Source organism: Telopea speciosissima, unplaced genomic scaffold (genome assembly GCF_018873765.1).
Source record: "Telopea speciosissima isolate NSW1024214 ecotype Mountain lineage unplaced genomic scaffold, Tspe_v1 Tspe_v1.0171, whole genome shotgun sequence".
Classification (NCBI taxonomy): Eukaryota; Viridiplantae; Streptophyta; class Magnoliopsida; order Proteales; family Proteaceae; genus Telopea; species Telopea speciosissima.
In genome coordinates this window covers 11466-34510 of record NW_025317507.1, presented here as the reverse complement: position 1 = coordinate 34510, position 23045 = coordinate 11466, and the positions used below count along the sequence as shown (strand labels likewise).

The following is a 23045-nucleotide window of genomic DNA, read 5'->3' as shown; positions in this document are numbered from 1 at the left end:
TAACCCTATAGGCCTGGTCAGACCCGATAGCTCTCTCGATCCAACTCTTCCATCTCCCACTCCCCTGTCTCCCTCTATCTCCCTCCCGCAGGCTTCCTGCAACTCTCCATCTCTTGCCAAATCCTCCTCGGCCTTTCCCACCTTGGATCATTCTTATTGTAGGAAACACCGCAGTGCCTCTCGAGGCCGGTCTGTTCTCTCCCGGCTTGAAGGGCCTTTGCTGCCCTTCCTTCCTCTTCCCAAATGATCCAAGGATTAGTTTGGAATACCAGGGGTCGTAACTCCCCTTCAAAGCAAGCTGCTGTTCACTCCCGCATTCACTCTTCCAAGGCCATTTTTTGTTGCCTATTAGAAACTCATATTAAAGAGTCTTATTTTGTTAGAATTTTAAGCTCTCTTGTCTCGGGTTAGAATTTTGTTTCAAACTATACTCACCATCCTAATGGTCGTATATGGGTTTTATGGGATCCCAGTAAAATCTCCATGTCCCTCTTATCTTCTTCTTCTCAATTCATGCACTTGAACTTCTTTGACTGTCTTGGGCCTCTTGGCCACTACTCCTTTTTCACCATGGTCTATGCTCACAATTCCCCTTCTCAAAGGATCCATCTTTGGACTGATTTGCGCTCCATTGCTAACCAGATTGGTAACCAGCCTTGGGGTTTGGGTGGAGATTTTAATATCATTAGATATTGTCATGAAAAGCAAGGTGGTGAGCACTTAGACATGGATGCCATGGACTCTTTCAATGGTTGTATCGAAGACATTGGTGTCAATGATCTAAGGTGGACTGGTTTCCCTTTCACTTGGAGACACAAAAGGGCTGGTAATCATCGCATTGCCTGAAAGCTGGACAGAGTGCTGGTTAATGAAGAGTGGTTATCATCATTCCCTTCTCTTCCCATGCTTCTTTTGCCAACCCTGACATATCTGACCATTCCCCCATCTCATTACCTATTCAGCCCTCTACTTCGTTTGGTCCGAAGCCATTCAAGTACTTTGACATGTGGTCCTCCCACCCATCTTTTTTGGCTACTGTTCAGGAAGCTTGGGACAAGCCTGTCTTAGCTTTCTCTACGCCCCTCATTGCTTTCACTAAGAAGCTTTGAAATGTGAAAACTGCTCGTAAAGAATGGAACTCTCTAACATTTTTGGCAACATTTCCCAGCAAGTTATGGACTGCAAAGATAAGTTATCAGCTATCCAGCTTCAGTTGCAATCTGAACATCTCAATGGGCCCTTAGCAGAAGAAGAAAAAGAGCTTTCTCTTGAGCTCTCCTCTTTGCTTTAGAGAAGAAAGCTTCCTCAAGCAAAAGTCTAGAATTAAATGGTTGGATTTGGGGGATCTAACACTGCCTACTTTCACCGTTCCATTGTTCAGCTTACATCTACTGATGGTTCTACAGCCACTACTGTCAAAGATATAAAGGATTTGGTGGCAAATCACTTTAAAAATATTTTCAGTGGTTCTCAAGAAGATCAAGGCCCTTTCCCAACAACTTGCTCAACAAGTTCCTTCCCCATGAGTACCTTGATTCCTTGCGATCCATTCCTAAGGAAGAGGAAATTGTGGCTGCTATTCATTCTCTTAAGGTGAAAGGTGCTCCTGGGCCTGATGGTTTTAGTATGGGTTTCTTCCTTGCTTCCTGGGATATTATTAAGAAGAATCTCATTTTGGCTATTGAGAGTTTTTTCTACAACCCTATCCAAATCAAACGAGCAAACCACACCTTTCTTTGCTTCATTCCCAAGAAAGAAGGTGCCTCAGCCTTGACTGACTTTAGGCCCATTGCTCTTTGCAATTTACTTTACAAGTTCATTGCCAAGATCCTAGCTCGAAGACTAAAAAATGTAGTGGATCTGCTGGTTAGTGATAACCAATCGGCCTTCATCCCTGGCAGGAGCATTTCTGACAACATTCTTCTGTGCAATGAAATTGTTAGAGGCTTCGACAGGAAAAACTACTCCCCGGCAGTCCTTTTGAAGATTGACATCCATAAGGCTTTTGATTCTATCCGATGGGATTTTATGGTTCAAGTTTTGATCAAGATGGGATTTCCTTCGGTCTTTGTCAATTATATTCACTATTGTATTTCAATTCCAAAGTACTCAGTTTTGATTAATGGCAGCCCTGCGGGCTACTCTGGTGCTTCTCTGGGAATTCGTCAAGGATGCCTGCTCTCTCCACATCTGCTCACTTTGGCATTGGAAGTGCTCCCAAATCAGCACCAACCAGCAGCTTATCTCTCCTTTGGCCAAGTGTAAAGCTTTAAAGTTAACTCACTTAGCTTTTGCCGATGACCTGATGATTTTTTCTAGGGCTTCTATTGTTTCGCTTGATTCTACTTTACTCTATCTTCAGCAATTTCATGAGCTATCAGGCCTTCGCATCAACCCAGCTAAGTCTTTGTTGTTCTTTGCTGGTGTTACTGATCGGGACAAAGCTGCTTTCTTAGAGAAATCAGGTTTCCAAGAAGGGCTTCTTCCTGTCAAATACTTAGGGCTTCCTTTGATCCCTGCTAGACTCTCAGCCCATCATTGCACCCCGATGTTGGATCTCATTCGGAAAAGGCTTCAGTTGTGGAAAGGCAAGCTCCTATCTTTTGTAGGCAGCTTGGTCCTCATCAAATCAGTTTTGGAGTCATCCTATATCTACTGGTCTGGCATCTATGGTCTCCCTCAAGCCATTATCAAATCCTTGGAATCTCTCTTGGCTTCATTTCTTTGGAAGGGTACTGAAACTACAAGATTTCTTCATCCTCTTAGTTAGGCTGCTGTGTGCCTCCCCAAGAAGGAAGGTGGTTTGGGTATTTGTAGAATTAAAGATGTGAACGCTGCTGGTATCATCAAGCTAATCTGGAAAATTGTTACAAAAAAGAAGAGCATTTGGGTTGACTGGATTTATTCGAGCCTCCTTCGCCAGGACTCCATTTGGATCGTTGTGTCCTCGTCGGATTCTTCTTAGGTTTGGCGTAAGATCCTCGCTTCCCCCGCCTCTTGGTGCTTCAGGTTATCCCTCTCAGATTGGAGATGGTCTCTCATCCTTCCTTTGGCTGGATTGGCACCCGAGGGGGATCCTTCTTTACTCTGTTTCCCATAGATCTATATATGCCTCGGGCCTCCACAGTCTCTCTTTGGTTGCTGACATCTTGGATCAGGATGGTTGGGCTCCTCCCCTTTCTTCCAACTCTATGCTTAACCTTATTTGGAATGAGCTCCACTCAATCTCCAGAAGTCCTATTGGAAGGGGTTATCCTGTTACCTGGTTGGCTAACAACTCTATCTCCTTCACTTTTAAAGCGGCTTGGGATTTCATTCGCCAAAAAGGTCAGTTGGTCACTTGGAGGAAGCTTCTTTGGTTCAAGCATCACATTCCTTACCACTGTTGCACGGCTTGGAGGGTCTTTACCAACCGGCTTCCCACTCAGTCTTTCCTTCGCAATCGCCAGATCTCAATCTCCCCCTTGTGCTGCCTCTGCTGGAACAATGTGGAAGACTCCGATCATCTTTTCTTTGGTTGCCCTACATCGGCTGCCATTTGGAAAGGCATTTTGTCCAAGTGTTGGCCGACTACTAGAAGAATCCTTCCTTTCTCTCGTGAGTGGATTTGGATTGATATGACTTTCGCGGGCTCCTCTATTTGTGACACTGTCGGAAAGTTGGCCTTCTGTGCCACTTTCAACCATATTTGGATGGAGCGTAATATCAGGAAATGGACCTCCAACTCTCGGCCTTATCAGCAGATTTGGGATTCCATCTCTTTCAAAATTAAAGCAAAGTTGTCATCAGTCCCTCCCTCTTCGTGTCTTGACACCCCAAGGAACAGGCTCATTGTTGTCTCCTGGGGTCTCTTTTCTGTTTCTTTAGTTGGCCCAGATTCCTCTTAGCAGAGGCCTTTGCCTGGTGTTGCTTGTTTTGTTGTAGTCCTTTGGGGCTCTTGTTTTCCTCTTCTTTTTGTTATTAAATTCTTTTATTCACCCAAAAAAAATATGAGAGAGAGAGAGAGAGAGAGAGAGAGAGATGGGTGATGGTGTTTTCAATTGGAATTTGAACTGGGCAGGTACAGAGGAGGAACTTTGGGAGTATTATTTGATGGCTGTATTCTGTTCAAGCTGAAGGTGAACTTTTATGGATTTAAGACCAGCGCTGCTTTTCGGAGCTCAATGTTAGGAGATGAAAAAAAAACATGTGCATAATTGAGTGTGGTAGAGAAAATGATCTTGAGATGGATGATTGGGAATGATAGTGCTTCTTTTTTTTAAAAAGTGCTTCTTTATTTAGCTTAAATCCAAGCTTAAGCTTACCTGGCAGGCTCAAATTTGGGCTGTTTCAACGTTTTACATGGAGTTCCCTGTCTGTCTTATGATTGGCAATGTGAATTAGATAATTCTCAACTCAGGTTAGGTTCAAAGTGTTGTTCCTGTGTTGGATACTATTATTTTGATTGGGAATGTGAGTTAGATAATTTTCAACATGCTTTACCATGGATACTATTATTATTAGAGTTACCAAATGCAAACTTTCAGAACTTCAAAAGAGCTTATTTTGGCTTTACTTTTATGGATGATTTGTATACACCACTTCCAGTTGCAGCAGCAGCTAAATGTTGCATATGGTCGGGAAGAAGAAGGAGCACAGGGGGGTAAGGGACAGCTTAAAATTTTCAGTTTGAAAGTTTTGGTTGGCTTCTTTTTCTATCATACTTTACAACAGTGGTCATATTTTTATATATTTTTTTCTGATAATTGCAGCTAGACATTTCTTAGGACAAGTTTATTCGAACAACCAACCCAAACCATGAATCAATTGTGAAGGAATTTTACTTGAGAGTTCTTGCAAATGGTGACATTTACCGGGCTGATTATGAAGGTCTTTATTGTATCAACTGTGAGGAGTATGAGGTGGTACCCGTCTTTGACCTTAGGAAATCTTTGTTGCTTTATCAACTCTTTTACCAATATGTGCCATGTATGAGGTGTAAAAACTCCCTAGGTATACACATGCAGAGGCTCTGCCAACTGCGCCCAAGGACATGTAGAGATGCCTACGCTTGCCCCACTCCGAGCTTCCCCAAAGAAAATCAGCAAAGACCATCTTTTGTCTGCCATGGTCGTACTGATGTCCGAAGACCATATTTTTGGGATTTTTATATGCTCTCCTTTTCCTCTTTCATTATCTCTTTGATCCTAGGGTTTACATCCTGATACCCTATGGCAGCACACACATGCAATTTTATGTTCTTTTTTTTTTAATATAAATCCGTTTTTGACCAATTTCCATTCTAATACATTCATAGGTTTTATTTGTTTGCTTGGTGTTCAACGAAATTGGTAGGTTTTAACTTCTTCTACCTTTGTTGCTTAGTTCCTTTGAAATAAAAAAAATTCCATTCTAATTCTGTTGCTTATGTTCCTTTCAAATCAACAAATTTCTATTCTAATGCATTCTCTGTTGCTAGGGTCCCTCTGCTTCCTTCCTAGAATTTCTTTGTCTTTAAATGAACAAATTTCTTTGTCTTTAAGATGGTCGCACAAAATTGTAACGGGAGTAAAGTAAACCTGTAATTAAGTTCAGTACTAAATTTTTTATCCTTGGAATTGAACTTGGTGATAATTTTCTATCTATGCAGCATGTGTAAATCTCAAAAGGGTCCTCCAATGGCTGGAGTTTTGCGTGGGAATGGAGTTATAAATGGAACAGTCTCAATCAGGCATCCATCCACATCAACTGAGGTTGATGAGTTCTGTTATGCCCTTGGTGGGAAGAATCCCATTCACAACATCTTAATTGCAAACAATGGAATGGCAGCAGTGAAGTTTATGTGCAATGTCAGGACATGGGCTTATAAGACCTTTGAAACTGAGAAGGCAATCCTGTTGGTGGCCATGGCTACCCCAGAGACATGAGAATCAATGCTGAGCATATCCGAATTGCTGATCAGTTTGTGGAAGTTCCTGGTGGGACCAACAATGACACCTATGCTAATATGCAGCTCATTGTGGAGGTGCGTATTCATATTGCGTTTATTTTCTGTTTATTGATATCATAATTACTGAATTATGTTGAAAATAAAGAGGAGACAAGAAAAATTGAAGAGTGAAGAATCTCTAATTAAGGTGTAAATGCCTTATTTGACAAATTTTGATAATATTTATTTATTATTTGACCTTCAAATGGTTAGAAAACTCTAACTAGAAGACCTAAAGAATTAAACTAGCAAACTTGATGAAATCATAAATAAGAAAAAATAACTTCAGTCCATTACTGATGTTATGGTGTTACATGGAGGAGTAAGAAACAAACTACACAATGATCAACTAAAGGAGTAGGTGAGATCCTCCGGAATGGAATCTCTGGTAACCTGATGTCCTGAACTTTTACCATCAAAAAGCTGTTTCCACGAATGCATCCTCCGGAATGGAATCTCCGGTAACCTGATGTCCTGAACTTTTGCTGGTATGATGCCTTCTTCCTCTCCCCCCCTCCTCTTTCTGTTTCTCCTCGCAGCTCTGTTCCACCTTCTCCTTCTGCTTCTGGCCATCCCAAATGGAGTTCTTTCTTCAATTCCTCCCACAACCCATCTCTCTCGTCTGAAGGTCTCCCCCTACACTTTATTGCTCCATCGGTTGTTGGGTCTACTAAGGTAGCCTTTTGCTCCTCTGGACCTCTCGATGATGAAATAAAGATTTGGGAGTCTTGCTTAGTCGGCCATTTTCTCGGCTCTAGACCTCCTTTCCACATTGTCAAAGCATCTCTATCCAAGCAATGGAGAACTCTTGGTACGCTTGACACCTATCGCCTCGACAATGGTTTCTTCATTTTCAAGTTTTCCGATGATCTCAACAAGAATCGAGTGCTTGAAGGAGGCCCTTGGCAAGTTGGGAAGAAACCCATTTTTCTTCGGCAATGGCACCGTCACTTGCAGCTCCGCCGAGTCGATCTCTCTACTATCCCCCTTTGGGTCTCACTACCGGGGCTTCCTCTCCACTACTGGTGTACTGATGGCCTTAGCACCGTGGGCTTTATGTTGGGGAAACCCTTATTCTCAAATGTGAGAACAATGCGGAAGCTTCGGCTGGCGTTTGCTCGTATTTGTGTGGAAGTTGCTGCTGATGAACCTTTGCCATCTTTCATTACTTTGAATGAAGGGAATGACTATTCCTTTGAACAGGAAGTCCATTACGATTTAAAGCCTCCTCTATGTTTGATTTGCAAGAAATTCGGACACAACTCATCTCTTTGTTCTCCTATTTCTGGCACCACTCCTCCAACTGAGCTTGCTCCTGCCTCTGTTGACCACAATTTGATCTCTGAAGCTCCCTCAAGGTTTACTTCCTAATCCAAAGGCAGAACTCGTTTTAGACTTCACCGCCGGCCTCATAGTTGTGCTCCAGTGGTCCAACAAAGCATCTTGGGTAACCCTGCTTTATCCATTGGACAAAATCGTTTTGCTGCTTTATCTGATTATGCCCCTTTAGAGTCTGGCCCTTGCCCCGAGAAGATCTTTGATTCAGCTGTTCATCGAAGTCGATCGCGCATGGCATCGCCATTGGCTAAAGACCTGTCTGACACCTTTGGAGATCAAGCTTCAATCCCTCGGGAGTTGTCGGTGACTTTGCCATCTCTGCATCCTGAAATCCCGCTGGAGCCTATGACATCTCCTGCGAGAGATCTTGCCATCTCTTCTCCTGCGAGAGACTCTGTGCCTCCCCTTTCCCATGTTCTCCCCGATAATTCCCCTTTTATTGTTAGTTCCTCTATAACCCCTACTGTGGGCCCCTCAACCTAAAAAACACTCCACAAAAAAAAAAAAAAAAAAAAAAAAACCCATAAGTCATCCACCTTTGTGGCCCCCTCATTAGACCCTTTGAGTCCTCCTTTAAATCCACCTGGGTCGGGTCATCGGGTGGGGGATTCCTTGGCATCCAACAAGGACTCACCTTCTCCTTTACCCGATCCTCTTCCTTTATCCAATAACCTCTGCAACTCCCCTGCTCTCTCGGCTCCTGTTGCTTTGAACTCTCTTGCTTGCTCCTATAACCGGCGTTACCGTAGCTCCTCCTCGTCTCGAAGTGTCATGTCCCGGTTCCAGGGGACTCAGGTGCAACCTTTCTCCATGCCCAAATGAATCGCATAGTTGTGTGGAACACTCGGGGTCTCAATTCCCCTTGTAAACATGCTGCTGTTAGAGCCCTTATTCGGCTTCATCATTCCACCTTCTGTTGCTTTCTGGAAACTCATGTTAAAGAGCCCAATGCTGCCAGAATTTTGAACTCCATTGCTTCAGGTTGGTCTTTCTTATCCAATTATAACCATCACCCAAATGGTCGTATATGGATTTTATGGGACTCTTAAAAAATAAAGATTTCCCTGATCTCCTCTTCGGCCCAATTCCTTCACTTAAGCTTCTCGGATTGCCTAAACCAATTCACCTTCTTTTTCATTGTTATCTATGCTTCTAACTGCCCTTTACAACGGCTATCTTTATGGGATGATCTCCGCAACACTGCTAGTCTTATAGGCCCCTTCCCTTGGGGGCATTGGTGGAGACTTCAATGTGATCAGATTTGGGTTTCAAAAACAAGGAGGTGATTATTTGGATCTTGATTCTATGACTGCTTGTAATGATTGTATTGAGGACTTGGGTATGGATGACCTTCGCTGGACTGGCCCTACGTTCTCTTGGAGCAATAAAAGGGCTGGGAGCTCCCGTATTGATTGTAAGCTTGATCGAGTTATTGTCAATGAAATTTGGCTTGCTTCCTTTCCCTCTTCCTATGCTACCTTTGACACCCCTGGAATTTCTGACCATAGTCCTATCTCTCTATCTATCCAACCATACAATTCCTTTCCCTTATTGCTTTTGCTAGGAAGCTTAGGAATGTGAAAACTGCTCTCAGAGATTGGAACACCAATACTTATGGTAATATATCCTAGCATATTCAGGATTGCAAGGATAAACTAGTTACCATTCAGCTGCAAATCCAATCGGATAACCTCAATTGTCAACTTGCTGCTGATGAAAAAGCTGCCTCCCTTCAGCTATCTTTGCTTCTCTCCCAAGAGGAAAGTTTTTTAAGACAGAAGTCTAGGATTAAGTGGCTGGAGCTAGGGGACTCTAACTCAGCCTACTTCCACCGATCTATGAAATCAAGATCCAACTTCAATTCCATATTACAGTTGGTCGCTCCAGATGGTTCTCCTGTTACTATTATGAAAGACATCAAAGACTTGGTTGTGAACTACTTCAAGGATCTTTTTACTGGCTCTTTGGATGCTGCAGATCCGATTCCAAATAATTTGCTCAATAAATTCATTCCTAATGAGCTTATTCAGTCCCTTAGTGCCATTCCTTCGGAGGCTGAAATTATTACTGCTATACACTCTCTCAAGTTGAACCAGGCTCCTGGGCCGGATGGGCTCAATATGGGGTTCTTCTTAGCCTCTTGGGAAATTATTAAGGATGATCTCATCAAAGCTATCAGAAGTTTTTTCTTTAATCCAAACCAGATTAAAGGGGCGAACCATTCCTTTCTTTGCCTCATTCCAAAGGAGGGAGCTTCAGTGATGTTGGATTTCAGGTCCATTGCCCTTTGTAACCTGATATACAAATTCATTGCAAAAATCCTTGCTTTCAGGCTCAAGACTGTTGTGGATCTCCTTATTAGTGAAAATCAGTCCGCCTTCATCCCTGGTAGAAACATTTCGGATAATATCCTTCTCTGCAATGAGATAGTCAGAGGTTTTGTAAGAAAGAACCATGCCCCAGCTGCTCTTATGAAGATTGACATTCACAAAGCTTTCGATTCTCTGAGGTGGGATTTCATTGACAAAGTGCTGACTAAGATGGGATTTCCTCCGGTATTCATCCATTGGGTCCATTGCTGTATATTTACTCCCAGGTTCTCAGTGCTTGTTAATGGCAGCCCGGCTGGCTATTTTGCTTCTACTGTGGGTGTTCGTCAAGGTTGCCCTCTCTCCCCTTATAGTTTCACATTAGCTCTGGAAATTCTTTCTCGGGAGATCCAATTATGCACTAATCAGCAGCTCATCACCCCCATCCTCAAATGCAAAGCCCTCAAGCTGTCTCACTTGGAGTTCGCTGACGATCTCTTGATTTTCTCCAAGGCTTCCATTAGCTCCTTTAAGTCTATTATGCACTGTTTGCAGCATTTCCAAGCTTTATTGGGGCTCTAGATCAATCCATCTAAGTCCCTTCTTTTCTTGGCCGGGGTTTCTGATCTGGACAAAGTTGTTTTGAAGGAAAAATGTGGCATCCCTGTTGCTCAGCTTCTAGTCAAATACTTGGGTCTCCCTTTAATTCCGGCCAGATTATTGGCCCATCATTGTACTCCCATGTTGGACCATATTAGGAAAACTCTGGAAAGGCAAGCTTCTCTCTTATGCGGGACGCCTGGTGCTCATCAAGTCTGTGTTGCAAGCTTCCTACATCTACTGGTCTGGAATTTATTGGCTGCCTCACTCCATCATCAAATCCTTGGAATCCCTTATGTCTTCTTTCCTTTGGAAAGGCTCTGATTCCTCAAGGTTCTTTCGCCCAACTAGTTGAGCTTCAGTTTGCCTCCCTTTGGTGGAAGGAGGTTTGGGTATCAGAAGGATCAAGGAGATGTATTCAGCTGGCATCATCAAGTTGATATGGAAGATTGCTTCTAGAAAGAAAAGTATTTGGGTGGATTGGATTTATTCTGGCTTCTTCCACTTCCCGTGGCTGGATCATTGGCACCCTCTGGGAATTCTTCTTCATTAAGTCAGCCCTAGAACTATTCATGGCCTGGGTTGCTAGAAATGCTTTAGTGGCTAATATCATAGATGCTAATGGCTGGGAATTCTTCTTCATTAAGTCAGCCCTAGAACTATTCATGGCTCTGGGTTGCCTAGAAATGCTTTAGTGGCTAATATCATAGATGCTAATGGCTGGGCCCCCCCAGATTCCTCAAACCCTGTGCTTACTATTAACTGGAATTCTATTCCCAGAAGACCCCACCATAGGGATGACTGTGTTACTTGGCTGCCAAACTCTTCGGGTTCTTTTAACTCCAAAGCTGCTTGGGATCTGATTCGGACTCGTCAACCTCTTGTACCTTGGAGGAAACTTGTTTGGTTCAAACACCACATTCCCCGGCACTGCTTTACGGTCTGGAGAGTCTTCTCTAACTGCCTTCCAACGCAGTCCTTTTTTCGGCATCGGCACATCACTGTTCCCCCTAATTGTGGTCTCTGTTGGAATGGGATTCAGGATTTTAATCATCTATTCTTTGCATGCCCTTTCTCCTGTTCCATCTGGAAAGGCATCCTTGCTAAATGCTGGCCAAGAAATCGTCGGATTCTTCCTTTGGGCAGGGAATGGCTTTGGGTAGATATGACTTTTGGAGGTTCTTCCCTTTGTGATGTGGTTGGAAAGCTGGCTTTTTGTGCTGTGATCAATCATATTTGGATGGAGCGAAATTTACGAAAACGGACCACCAAATCTCGAACTCAATCAGATTTGGGATTCCATCTCTTTTGAAATTAAAACCAAACTTAGTTTGGACGCTCCTTCTACTTGTAATGACACCCTAAGGAACAGGCTCATTGTTGTCTCCTAGGGTCTTCCCTCTATCTCTCTTCAAGCTCTGGGCTCCCCTGTTTGAGTCTTTGGCTGTTGGTTTTTGTATTTTTCTCCCTCCAATTTGAGGGCTGTAGTTTTCTTTCTTTCCTCTTTGGTAATGAATTTATTATTCATCCAAAAAAAACTTCAGTCCATTACTGCACAAGCACAATCTGGCAAAATTAACCATCTATGATTTTCCAACCCAGTTCTGGTTTTTGTTAACTATGGTTCTTGTAAAGTTGTAAGGTAGCTGAGTAGCATTTGATCTCATCTGATTTCTCTATCTTTCAGGGTTTAATTGGTTAAATTAAATTCTGACCTTCATTAAACCTGTTATATATTTTAGTATGCTTGCTCTGCATTTTCTGATCTTTAGATGGCAGAGATAACACATGTTAATGTGGTTTGGCCTGGTTGGGGCCATGCATCAAAGAACCCCCATCTGCCAGAGATGCACTGAATTCAAAGGGCATGATATTCCTGGGGCCACCTGCTGCATCAATGGGAGCATTGGGAGATAAGATTGGTTTCCCACTAATTGCTTAAGCAGCAGGAGTACCAACACTTCCATTGAGTGGATCTCATGCAAGTGTTATTTCTTATTTGCTGTTTTGTTCTAGTTCTTCATTTGTGCCAGGTATTCAGAGTTCAATGCTCTAAAATTTCCTCTTCCAGGTAAACATTCCTCCAGAGAGTTGCTTGGATTCTATCCCTGATGATATCTACCGGGAAGCATGTGTATATTCAACAGAGGAGGCAGTGGCTAGCTGCCAGGTAGTGGGTTACCCTGCAATGATTAAGGCATCTTGGGGTGGTGGCGGTAATGGCATAACAAAGGTTTCTCTCACACTTAAATAGGGACTTTCCAAGTTTCCATGTAGGATGAATCTATTTGATATCTTGCTCAAGCACCATATATTATAAGAATCATGTTAATCGTAATGCAAATGTGAGTTTTCCAGGGCACATGGACCTACTTCTCATGTTTGAACTAACACTTTTTATTCACTTTTAAGTTTTAACCATTCAGGTTCATAATGATGACAAAGTCAAGGCATTGGTCAAGCAAGTTCAGGGTGAGATTCCTGGTTCTCCAATATTTATAATGAAGGTTGCTTCCCAGTTGAGATCAACTTCAATTCCCACCTGAGCAATGAAAGAATTCTTTTCCCCTGTAATTTGGATGGAAATTTTATGTTGATGATAATTTTGGTTTCCTCAGAGCCAGCATTTAGAAGTCCAGCTACTTTGTGATCAGTATGGCAACGTTGCAGCTTTACATAGTCGTGATTGTAGTGTTCAGAGGCGACACCAAAAGGTAAATTCTTCCCTAGATGCTTGCCAAGTATCTTACTTTCTTCTTGATTTATTGGTACAAGCATGCTCTCAGAAGAATATGGGGTTTGTTTTATTTTAATTCCAAGCATCCTTATGAGCTTACTGTCATCGAAATGTGTTGATACAATATTTTATGTTGAATAGATCATTGAGGAGGGTCTGATTATAGTAGCGCCTCTAGAAACAATGAAGGAGCTGGAGCAGGCAGCTAGAATGCTAGCTAAGTGCGTGAATTATATTGGTGCTGTTATTGATATAGTATGGACACTGGCGAGTACTATTTCTTAGAACTCAACCCTCGATTACAGGTTAGTGGTTCTTTGTGTTCTGTTTTCAATAGAAATTAGTGCATCTTTTGTGCTATATATCTTAGAAGCAATAAAAGCAGATTAGATTTTGTTGGTGTAACTTGGAAGTGATTACTCTGACCATATCTTTACATTATTGCATTTCTCAGACTACTCTTAATGAACTAGCTAATACAATGCATGCTTCAAGTCCCTTTTTATTTTGAATTGAGAATGAAAACCAGTTGAAAGGTTATGTAGGAAAACGAAGTGTAGATCGAATCCCTTGATAATATCACCAATATTCTGGTCTGAAGTCATGCATATTGCTTTCCTCAATCCTTTTATTCTGTTAACCCTTTTGCTTTTATCTTTAAACACCAGAGGTTGGGTGGGGGTGGGGGTAATAAGAGGATACTGTCGGCAGTTTTTCTTTTGGAAAAGACCTTATATTAAGCATGTGCAGTTGCTTAATAATTTTAAGAACTTATATATTCATTGCTATTGATCCATCTTCAATGGATAATTTTTATTCTCTTGCTTCTTTTAATGATCTCAGCAGCAGATGTTTTTTTAATTTATTATTCCAACCCAACTAGAAAGCAAGGTGGTGGGGATACCAGCATGAAGTTCCTGTACAAACTGGTGAACACACACTCTCTCCCTTTCTCTCTGCATTCATATCAAGCAAAGTCATTACTGTAAGATAAAGCAAGATTACCAGGTAAGTCATTATGGTTACTCTGTTCATGCGTTTAGAGTACCTATAATCAAAATGCATCCTCGAATAATTGAAATTAACACTGCATAAATTTTATAATTGTAAAGAGTTGGTAGCCAAATAACAAAAGAAATGGGGCAGGAGAAGATATAAACAGCGGAAGGAAATCAAATCATGCATATTGGATGGTAGCATCGGTCTCTTAACAGCATATACCCATAAACAGGTAGCAAACACAAATGGTATGGTCCCCCTCTCATTTTCCTTCTGGTATATAACCTGTACCAAGTTAACTTGGAAGCTAAAATAATTGTCTAGGAACAACAATATTAAAAAATTATAACCTCTAAGCAGTGAGTTCATACATTCATTAGCACTCCTTAAGGCCTTTAGGACTCTGTCTCCTACTCAGTGAATAGTTCAACACTTCTATCCAAAAGGAAGTGACAGGACAGATGTGCCCATGATCATACGACAAAATGAGCAATTTAATTTGGATTTAGAAGATTTTCAAAGTGTGATACTTAAATGAAGGTTTACATCTTCAAACCATAACAAACTGTTGAGTTATGTAACCCGATAAGGGTATTTTTGGGTATTTTTCCTTGTTTATTCCCTGTTATTAGCATAGTCGGCTGTACAGAAACATTCTTGTAATTCTGCCTTATTATTGAAAGATATAAATGAAGGGGCTGAGTGATCAAACTACTCACTTAAGCCATTCTCCTAATTTCTGTCTTGCTAACATGGTATCAGAGCTAAACCCTAAAACCCTATTCTGATCTAAGTCCAAACACCCACCACCTTATTCTTTTTATTTAAATTCTCTTTTTCCCTTATCATTCTTCATGTATTTTCTTATTAGTTTCTCATATTCTTAATACCCTTGGTCGTAATTTGTTTTAGATTTTTCTTAGGATATAAAAATTTATAATTCCCTTGCAGTTTTAGGAAAGGCTAGATTCCCCTTCAATTCCACAACTCTCTCTCTCTCTATCTGAGCGATCTCTCTTCTATTCTCGTATCTCTAATTCTCTCTCTCTCTCTCTTCTCTTCTCAACCTTAATTAGTAAGAAATGTAAAATGAATCCCCTTCCATGGGAAACTATATTCTTTTTTCCATTTTTTTTTTTGGGTGAATAAAGAATTCATTACCAAGGAAAGAAAGAAAACAGGGCCCCCCGAAGGGGTTACAAAATCTCAAGGCTAAACCAAACTTCAGCTCGAGGCAGCTGAAGCTTTTTTCCATTTTTATAAGTGAGAGAAGGGTATTTTTTATGAGAATGAACAAAACTTTCGGGGTTTGGACAATTGCGATTATATCACATATTGAGTTTTACGGAAATTACCTCAGCTTGAAGCATCTCAGGTTGCGTTGATGATCTGAGAATTTTGTGAGAAATTATTAGTGGAGACAATGGGAAGCAACAATCAAAGAATCAACGCCGAGGATGTGATTTCAAAGCTTAAGGACGATGGGCACTTCGACAGCCTCACTTTTATCTCTATTCGCCCTGTTAGCGTAGCTGGGCAGGTGGCCTACGTTTCTGTCCTACACCCACCGCAATCAGATAAGACTTAAGTCTGCAAATACATAGGTAATCTGAGTGCGTGCATGCTTTGTGGAGTTGTGCTCTGCAACTCCAGAGGTGGGATTTGACATTTCCTTTTATCATCAGTTTGAGACATTGACCTAATTAAATGGAATCCTAAAGAGCCGCACTAAAGAAAACATTTGAAATCAGTGAAGGTATTGTGACCCCTTTTTTCCCTTTCTTTGAATTTGTCTTTTCTCAATTCATTTTTTGATTATCATCTTTTCTTTCTTTTTTTTTGTTTTTTTCGATGAAAAGAAAAATTTGCCTTATCTTTTCTTTCTTGGTTATGCAGATTGGGACATATTGATTGAGCAATCACTATTGTGTATGGGATTTGGGTTTTGTCTTGATTCCAGTTGGATTTCTTCACTTATCTCAAATATCTCTCTGCTTTTCCTTCTACTCTTGTTTTTAAATTGAGTGGTTGGTAGATGTTTTCTTTGCTTATCTTTCATTTTTTTAACCTTTTCTGGCATTGCTTGATTTGCTTCATTTGGATTCCTACGAAGGGTTATAATTGCATGTGTTATTTTTCCCACGAAAAAGTTGGTGATTTTGGTTAGGAAAGAATAGAGTTTTTGTCTAAATCAGATGGGAATTCTTCAATTCACTATATGATAAGCAGATTGTAGAGAGATATGAAATTAGGGTAAGGCTTGGATGATCTATTCATCCCAAGCACCTCTTTATTTATAAGAGTAATGAAACAGTAAAAATATGTACATGAGCAATGTGGGACTAAATCACATACAAAAACAAATAAAATAATAAAGGAAAAAAAGTCCTGAATACCCCCATGGTATTCTGGCCCATATATCTAACACTCCCCCGCAAGTTGGAGCATATATATCATGCATGCCCAACTTGACTACGATAGGATGAAACAGCTTGCTATTCAGTCCCTTAGTGAACACATCAGCTAATTGATCAGTAGACTTCACAAAAGGAACACAAATGAGGCCGGCTTCAAGCTTCTCCTTGATGAAATGTCTGTCAACCTCCACGTGTTTAGTGCGATCATGCTGGACAGGGTTATGAGCAATGCTAATGGCAGCTTTATTGTGACAATAAAGCATTATGGGAAGATGAACAACAATACCGATATCCTACAATAATCCTCTATCTAAGCCATAAAAGTTCACAAATGCCTTGTGCCATTGCACGAAACTCGGCTTCAGCACTGGACTTTACCACAACATTCTGCTTTTTCCTACGCCATGTGACAAGGTTCTCACCCACAAAGGAACAATAGCCAGAGATAGATTTCTTGTCAATAGAACCAGCCCAATCGGCATCAGTATAAGCTTCAATCTTAAGGTGACCATTGGGAGATAGAAGGATTCCCTTTCCTGGAGCAGCCTTCAAATACCTCAAAATACGACGGACCACATCCATATGAGAGGAATAGGGATCATGCATGAACTGGCTCACCAAACTTACAGCAACTGCTATGTTAGGTCGTGTGTGGGAAAGGTAGATTAGTTTGCCTACTAACCGCTGATAACCACCCTTGTCAACAGGCTCACCCTCTTTCTCCCTAAGTTTTGTAGTAGCTTCTATAGGAGTATCTGAAGGATGACAACCTAGCAGCCCTGTCTCAGTCAATAGATCAAGGACATATTTTCTTTAAGAAAGAAAGACGCCCTTTGAAGATTGAGCAACTTCTAATCCCTGATTGTAGCACCATCATTACCAGTGACCACAATATCATCCACATAGACTATGAGAAGAGTAACCATGTCACCAACTCGTCTGATAAACAAAGTGTGATCAGCATTGCTTTGCTTGTAACCTGCTGAAATCATAGTCTTATGAAATCTGCCAAACCAGGCCCTAGGTGACTGCTTCAACCCATAAAGAGCACGCTTCAATTTACAAACCCTGCCCCTAGTCCTGTCATCAGAGAAGCCTGGTGGAATGTCCATATATACCTCCTCCTCAAGCTCCCTATGGAGGAAGGCATTCTTTATATCTAACTGCTGAAGATCCCAACCAAGATTTGTAGCACAAGATAATAACACCTTGATGGTGTTGAGCTTTGCCACTGGTGCAAAGGTCTCCTGATAGTCAACTCCATAAGTTTGAGTGAACCCCTTTGCAACCAGACGCGCCTTATACCTATCCACCGAACCATCAGCCTTCTGTTTGACCATGAAGACCCATTTACATTCCACTGATTTTTTCCCTGGAGGAAGAGCCACAAGATCCGATGTATTTTTTTTGTGTAGTGCTCTCATTTCTTCCAACATTGCTGCCTTCCACTTTCCATCTGTAGATGCTTCCTGCCAATTTTTAGGAATCGAGATAGAGGAAAGAGAACATACAAAAGCACGAAAAGAGGGAGAAAGAGAGCTATAAGAAACAAAACGAGATATGGGATGTAAAGTGTAAGTCCTAGTACCTTTGCAATGTGCAATAGGCAGGTCGGAAGAAGAGGGATTACCAGGAGATGTAGGATCCGGGTCTGAAGCCGGCAATTGGATGGGTACTGGTGCTATAGTGGGTTATAGCTGCCCTCTGTTAGATCTGCCCCTTGTTTAGGTGATCATGTTGGAGTTGTCAATTCTCTTATGAAATTCACCAATAGTTCTCTGGACTGGAGTCAGCTCCCCCTGGATAGGAACATTAACAACAGTATTTTCTATGGTCTCCCCCTGTAAAGGATTCCCATCAAGTGAGGGAGGAACAGCCAGAGGATGTTGAGCATTAACCAAAGTATAGGATGGGCAACATCCAAAGTAGGATGGGTAGCATCCAAAAGAGGCTGGGCAGTAGCCGTGGGTGGTAAAGAAGGCTGGACAGTAGCCATGGGTGGTGATAAAGAATAAGATTTAATATTTCGCGATATCTCGGTATCTCGGGCCTACCGAGATATCCGAGATACCCGAAATATCGCGAAATATTGTATTTTTTCTGTAATATTTCGGGGATCCATCTCGGAGGGTATTTGGCCATATCTAGGCCTGAAACTTTATGGACAGCCTTATTTAAGCTTAATAAACACATTTAAACCATAAAATTTACAAAAATATGAATTCAAATTGGTGTTTTGGGCTTGCACCCTTGATTGACATACGATCGCCGACCCTAATGTATAAATAGTTAAATACACATAGAGTCATAGATTAGGCAGTTAATATTTAATAATAGTATTTAACTTCATCACATATCAAGTTAAAGCCAATACACATTGATGAGTACCATGATTCTCATAAACTCCATAATATTCAATAACTCAAAACTCAATAGCTCAAATGCTTAAAGCCTTAAAGGTAATACACTAAGTGTCAAAGTCACAAGACTCGCAGGTCACAACTTACAAGTTTAGATCAATGAAATCACAACTTAAGTTACAAATTACAAGTGCTAAACTACTAATAGTAGTTGTTGTGCCTCCCTGGATCAATCCCACTCATGCCTCGCTGGAGTCGACGTCCATTGCTCTCTGTTTGAAGGACATATGTGGACCACGGTATAGAATCGGAGAAGAAATGAGTGTAGTCATCCACAAGTGTCACGTAAATGGAATCATCAACATACTGTAGGTAACCTATCCTAGGATATAAGCTAGGGTTACCAATCTATCTAGTCCGTGAAGAAGATGATCCACTGTGATATGATGTTGGCGCCGGCGCAAGAGGCGATGGCATTGGCTGCATGTATGGCTGGTGAGGTTGGTAGCTAGGTCTGCTAGGGTATGCAAAGATGTTATCTACAAAAGATGATCCAAGATGTCCCTGGGATTGGGGTCGTAGTCATAGTCCCCTACCCCACTAAACTGCCCATATGATGATGATCCATATCCATATCCACCGTAAGGTTGTGATGCACCATAATCCGATGCCAATGGAGTGGTATGTGCGTCAAAAGATGGGGCACGCCAATGTCCAGTCGGTCTTCCCTCCTTATCACCCATACTCAAACCACCAACAGAGCTAGATAGGTTATCAATGTCCATGTGATTAGGTTGCAACTGTGTTTGTTGACCCCTATGCTTTCTGTTATATGTATGTAGGGGGCCTCTTGAGGGTGGGGGTGCGGGGGCACGTGCTCCGTGATCCGTATCTTGTGTGGCATGATCAAACTGTGTCTCTCCAGTGAATCTGAGCGGCTCTACAGTGCCGTATCCTGGGCCTCCCGGCCTACCACATAACGCTCTCGCATGCCGTCAAATTCTTCACCAAAGATCACCACCACCAACATCACCACCACCACCAAGATCACCATCATCACCATCATCATCATTCGAGGACTTAGACCAATCTTCATCATCGCAACATTGCCACCAGGCTGGAATGGTATGGGTGAGGCTTCCTGCATGTATCCGACCCTCGTCACCATATACTCGCCCACATCGCACCAATCTCGGGAAGCTATCATGGGGTCAGCCTACCTCCCTCCTCATCCAACACTCGGCTCACCTCTATCCCTCACCCAATCCACAATAGGGTCCTCATCGTCTGAGTCAACTTGAAAGATGTCAGCTAGATCAATGGTGCCCCTCTGTCCCTTATGTCCCATGCGTATGTGTTGCAGTTTCAGCCTCAAGTTGTAGTGCATATACACCATGTCAGATAAACGTTGAGACCCCAATCTGTTGCGCCTCTTGGAGTAGATGAGTGTAAAGGTACTCCAGTTCCTCTCACAACCAGATGTAGAACATGTTTGGGCAAGAGCTTCAATTGCTATTCTTCTTAAGTTTTCAGCGGATTCGCCATACAACACCCACCATTCAGCTGCATTACAAGTTTACAATAAAAAAGACATGTGTCAAATATTGTTTCAACTTTCAAATTTCAATACATATGTAATTTAAAACTTAAAAGAATTACCAGCATCACCACGTGCTCTGCCTTGTATCGCAGCCTCAGTTCCAAAACTTCCCAATGCATCCCTAAATACCTTGGTCTACACCCATGTGGAAAATTAGTAAGTACTTCTTCACTACTTATTTGAAAGCATCAATAAGTTGAGTTTCCAAATGAACTCACCTCATTGTTGCAAATTGCTTGTAGTGCACCATCTTGTTAAGAATGGTTGTATTGTATCAGGGGTATATGTGTAAATATCCCCTTGTATTATTTTCTTATTTTTTGTCATTTGTATAAGGCCAAGGGCCTTGGTGTAATTTACTATTCTTCTCAATATTAGCATGTTAGTCTCTAGGTTAGAGAGATAACATTTGAACACCAAAACCGTGGCTGCTCTCTTCTCTTTCTTCTCTTCTCCTTCTTCAACCTAAAATCTAACATGGTATCAGAGCTGTTTGCTCCTGGAGTTTGAAGGTGATTGAAGATTGTTTGGAAGGTGAAGAACAGTCTCTGTGAAGGAAAATAGCATACCTTCTCAGACCTGTTTCTCTCTTGTCTGCAGTCCAAATACTGAGCAACCAAGTGCTCTAGTTTCGTGTGGAGGTCTTGTTTCTTCTCATTGTGTCCTCCCACATCTCTTGGAAGCACCCAAGGAGTAGAAGGGAATCTCGGCCAGGCTGTTCTGCCTCTGTTTTCCGCCAGCTGCAGTGTTTTTTGGCTCTTGTTGCTTCAATAGGTTCTTGTTTGACCAGTTTCTTTCCTCTATTTGAATTGTTTTTTGGTAAGGAACAATACTCATCCTTACTCCATGGTTGTTTGATCAGTTTTTAGGGATTTAAAGGCCTATTTTCAGGCTATTTATCTCTGTTTTTCCTGGTTTTCTATTGCTGTATTTGTGGGACTGTTGTTGTGGTTGAGATATTTGTTATTTGGGCCTATCAAGTGTTTGATTAAAGGTCAAAATGGGTGACAAAGATGCTGCAACACCCCTGCCTCTTGTAGACACAGCCCAAATATCTTCCTTCCTCCTTTGAGAGTCCCAATATCCAACTCCCTATTGCCAAACTTGAGAACCACAACTATTTGGATTGGTCCCGGTCTATGAAATTGATTCTCCGGTGTAGGGGAAAGATGGGTTACATCAATGGTAGTATACAGGCCCGACTGAGCAAGGGTATCCCAAGTGGGACTCTGAGAATTCCCTGGTGATGGCCTGGCTTCTTTTCTCCATGAAGCCTGAGATTGGAAGAAGATTTATGGGCAAGGAGACTGCCAAGGACATTTGGGATAGTGTGGCCCGTATTTTTGATCGGGTTGGGGACTCTACTAAGGTGTACCAACTTCTCCAACAGATTGTCAGCTTGCGCCAGGGTGAGAGAAGTGTCTCTGAATACTATAGCCTTGTTGTGGGCCTGTGGGAAGAGTATGACCATTATAGAGATCTCCAGTTATGCCCTACTGATGAGGTCAAGGTGCATCGGTTGTTTGAGAGAGAGAGGGTCTTATTTCTTCTTGGAGGTCTTAATGCTGATTTTGAGCCTCTTAGGGTGCAAATCATTGGCCGTCCAAGTCTTCCCTCACTGGAGGAGGTGTGTGGATATCTACAGAGTGAGGAGACCCGTAGGGGTGCTCTGGGGACTGCCCCCACTGTTGAGCACTTTGCACTTGTTTCTTCCATCCCTCAGGACTCCACCAAGGGGGCCGATAAGGGGGTTGCTAAGGGAGCTGTGAAGGGTCGATTCCTATGTGACCATTGTGGCAAGAATGGGCATACTAAGGATTTTTGCTGGGATCTCCATGGGAAGCCCCCTGCTGGTTCATCTGGAGGGCGAGGACAGCGGAAGAAAGGGCCTAAGGCTCATGTTGGAGTTGTTGAATCTGACGAATCCTCTCTGGAGGACATTGCTGCATTTCGCCGAATTGTGGCTCATTTGGATGGTTCCTTTGCCACTTCCTCAGGTTCCTCTGCTACCGGTTCTTCCACTGCACTGTAGGCTTCCTCCTCCGGCCTCACCTCTTGGGTCATTGACTCAGGTACCACTGATCATATGATTGGTAGGTCACAGCTATATAATTCCTATTCTGTTTGTTCTAGGAAAGATAAGGTAAAAATTGCTGATGGTACCTTCTCTTCTATTTCTGGTAAGGGAGATATCCAGGTTGCACCTTTTTTACCCTTGAAGTCTGTTTTTTCATGTTCCCAACTTTGCCACTAACCTTCTTTCTGTTAGTCAATTGACTAGATCTTTGAACTGCTTTGTCACCTTCTTTCCTGCCTATTGTCTTTTTCAGGATTTGGTGATGAAGAGGGTGATTGGCACTGGTCGTGAAGCTAATGGCTTGTATGTTTTGGAGACTGGTACTTCCCCTGTTTTGCAAGCTCAGTCCTATGTTTGTGGGCAAGACGGTGGACGTACTCAAGAGGATATTCTGCTATGGCACCGTCGCTTGGGGCACCCCTCTTTTTCTGTTATGAGGAAACAGCTGCCACATTTGTTTACTTCTTTTCCTGTCTCGCATGTTTTTCATTGTGAACCTTGTCTATTTGCCAAAAGTTGTAAAACAGTTTATGCATCTAATGGTAATAGATCTACTTCACCTTTTCATCTTATCCATACTGATGTTTGGGGGCCCTCCCCTGTTACTTCTTTGCGTGGCTTCCGCTACTTTGTTTCTTTT

The 23045-nt window shown here is 42.1% G+C and overlaps 1 long non-coding RNA gene and 1 pseudogene across 1 annotated transcript in view; both read left to right on the top strand.

Moving 5' to 3' along the window:
- The window catches only part of LOC122647805, a 36582-nt gene extending 31939 nt beyond the window's left edge, over nt 1-4643 (top strand). The window contains exon 3 of the long non-coding RNA XR_006330976.1: nt 4588-4643. This is a non-coding gene — a long non-coding RNA (uncharacterized LOC122647805). The remainder of the gene's footprint in view (nt 1-4587) is intronic.
- A 990-nt stretch (nt 4644-5633) lies between these two features.
- LOC122647807 lies at nt 5634-22360 on the top strand (annotated as a pseudogene).
- The last annotated feature ends 685 nt before the right edge of the window (nt 22361-23045 follow it).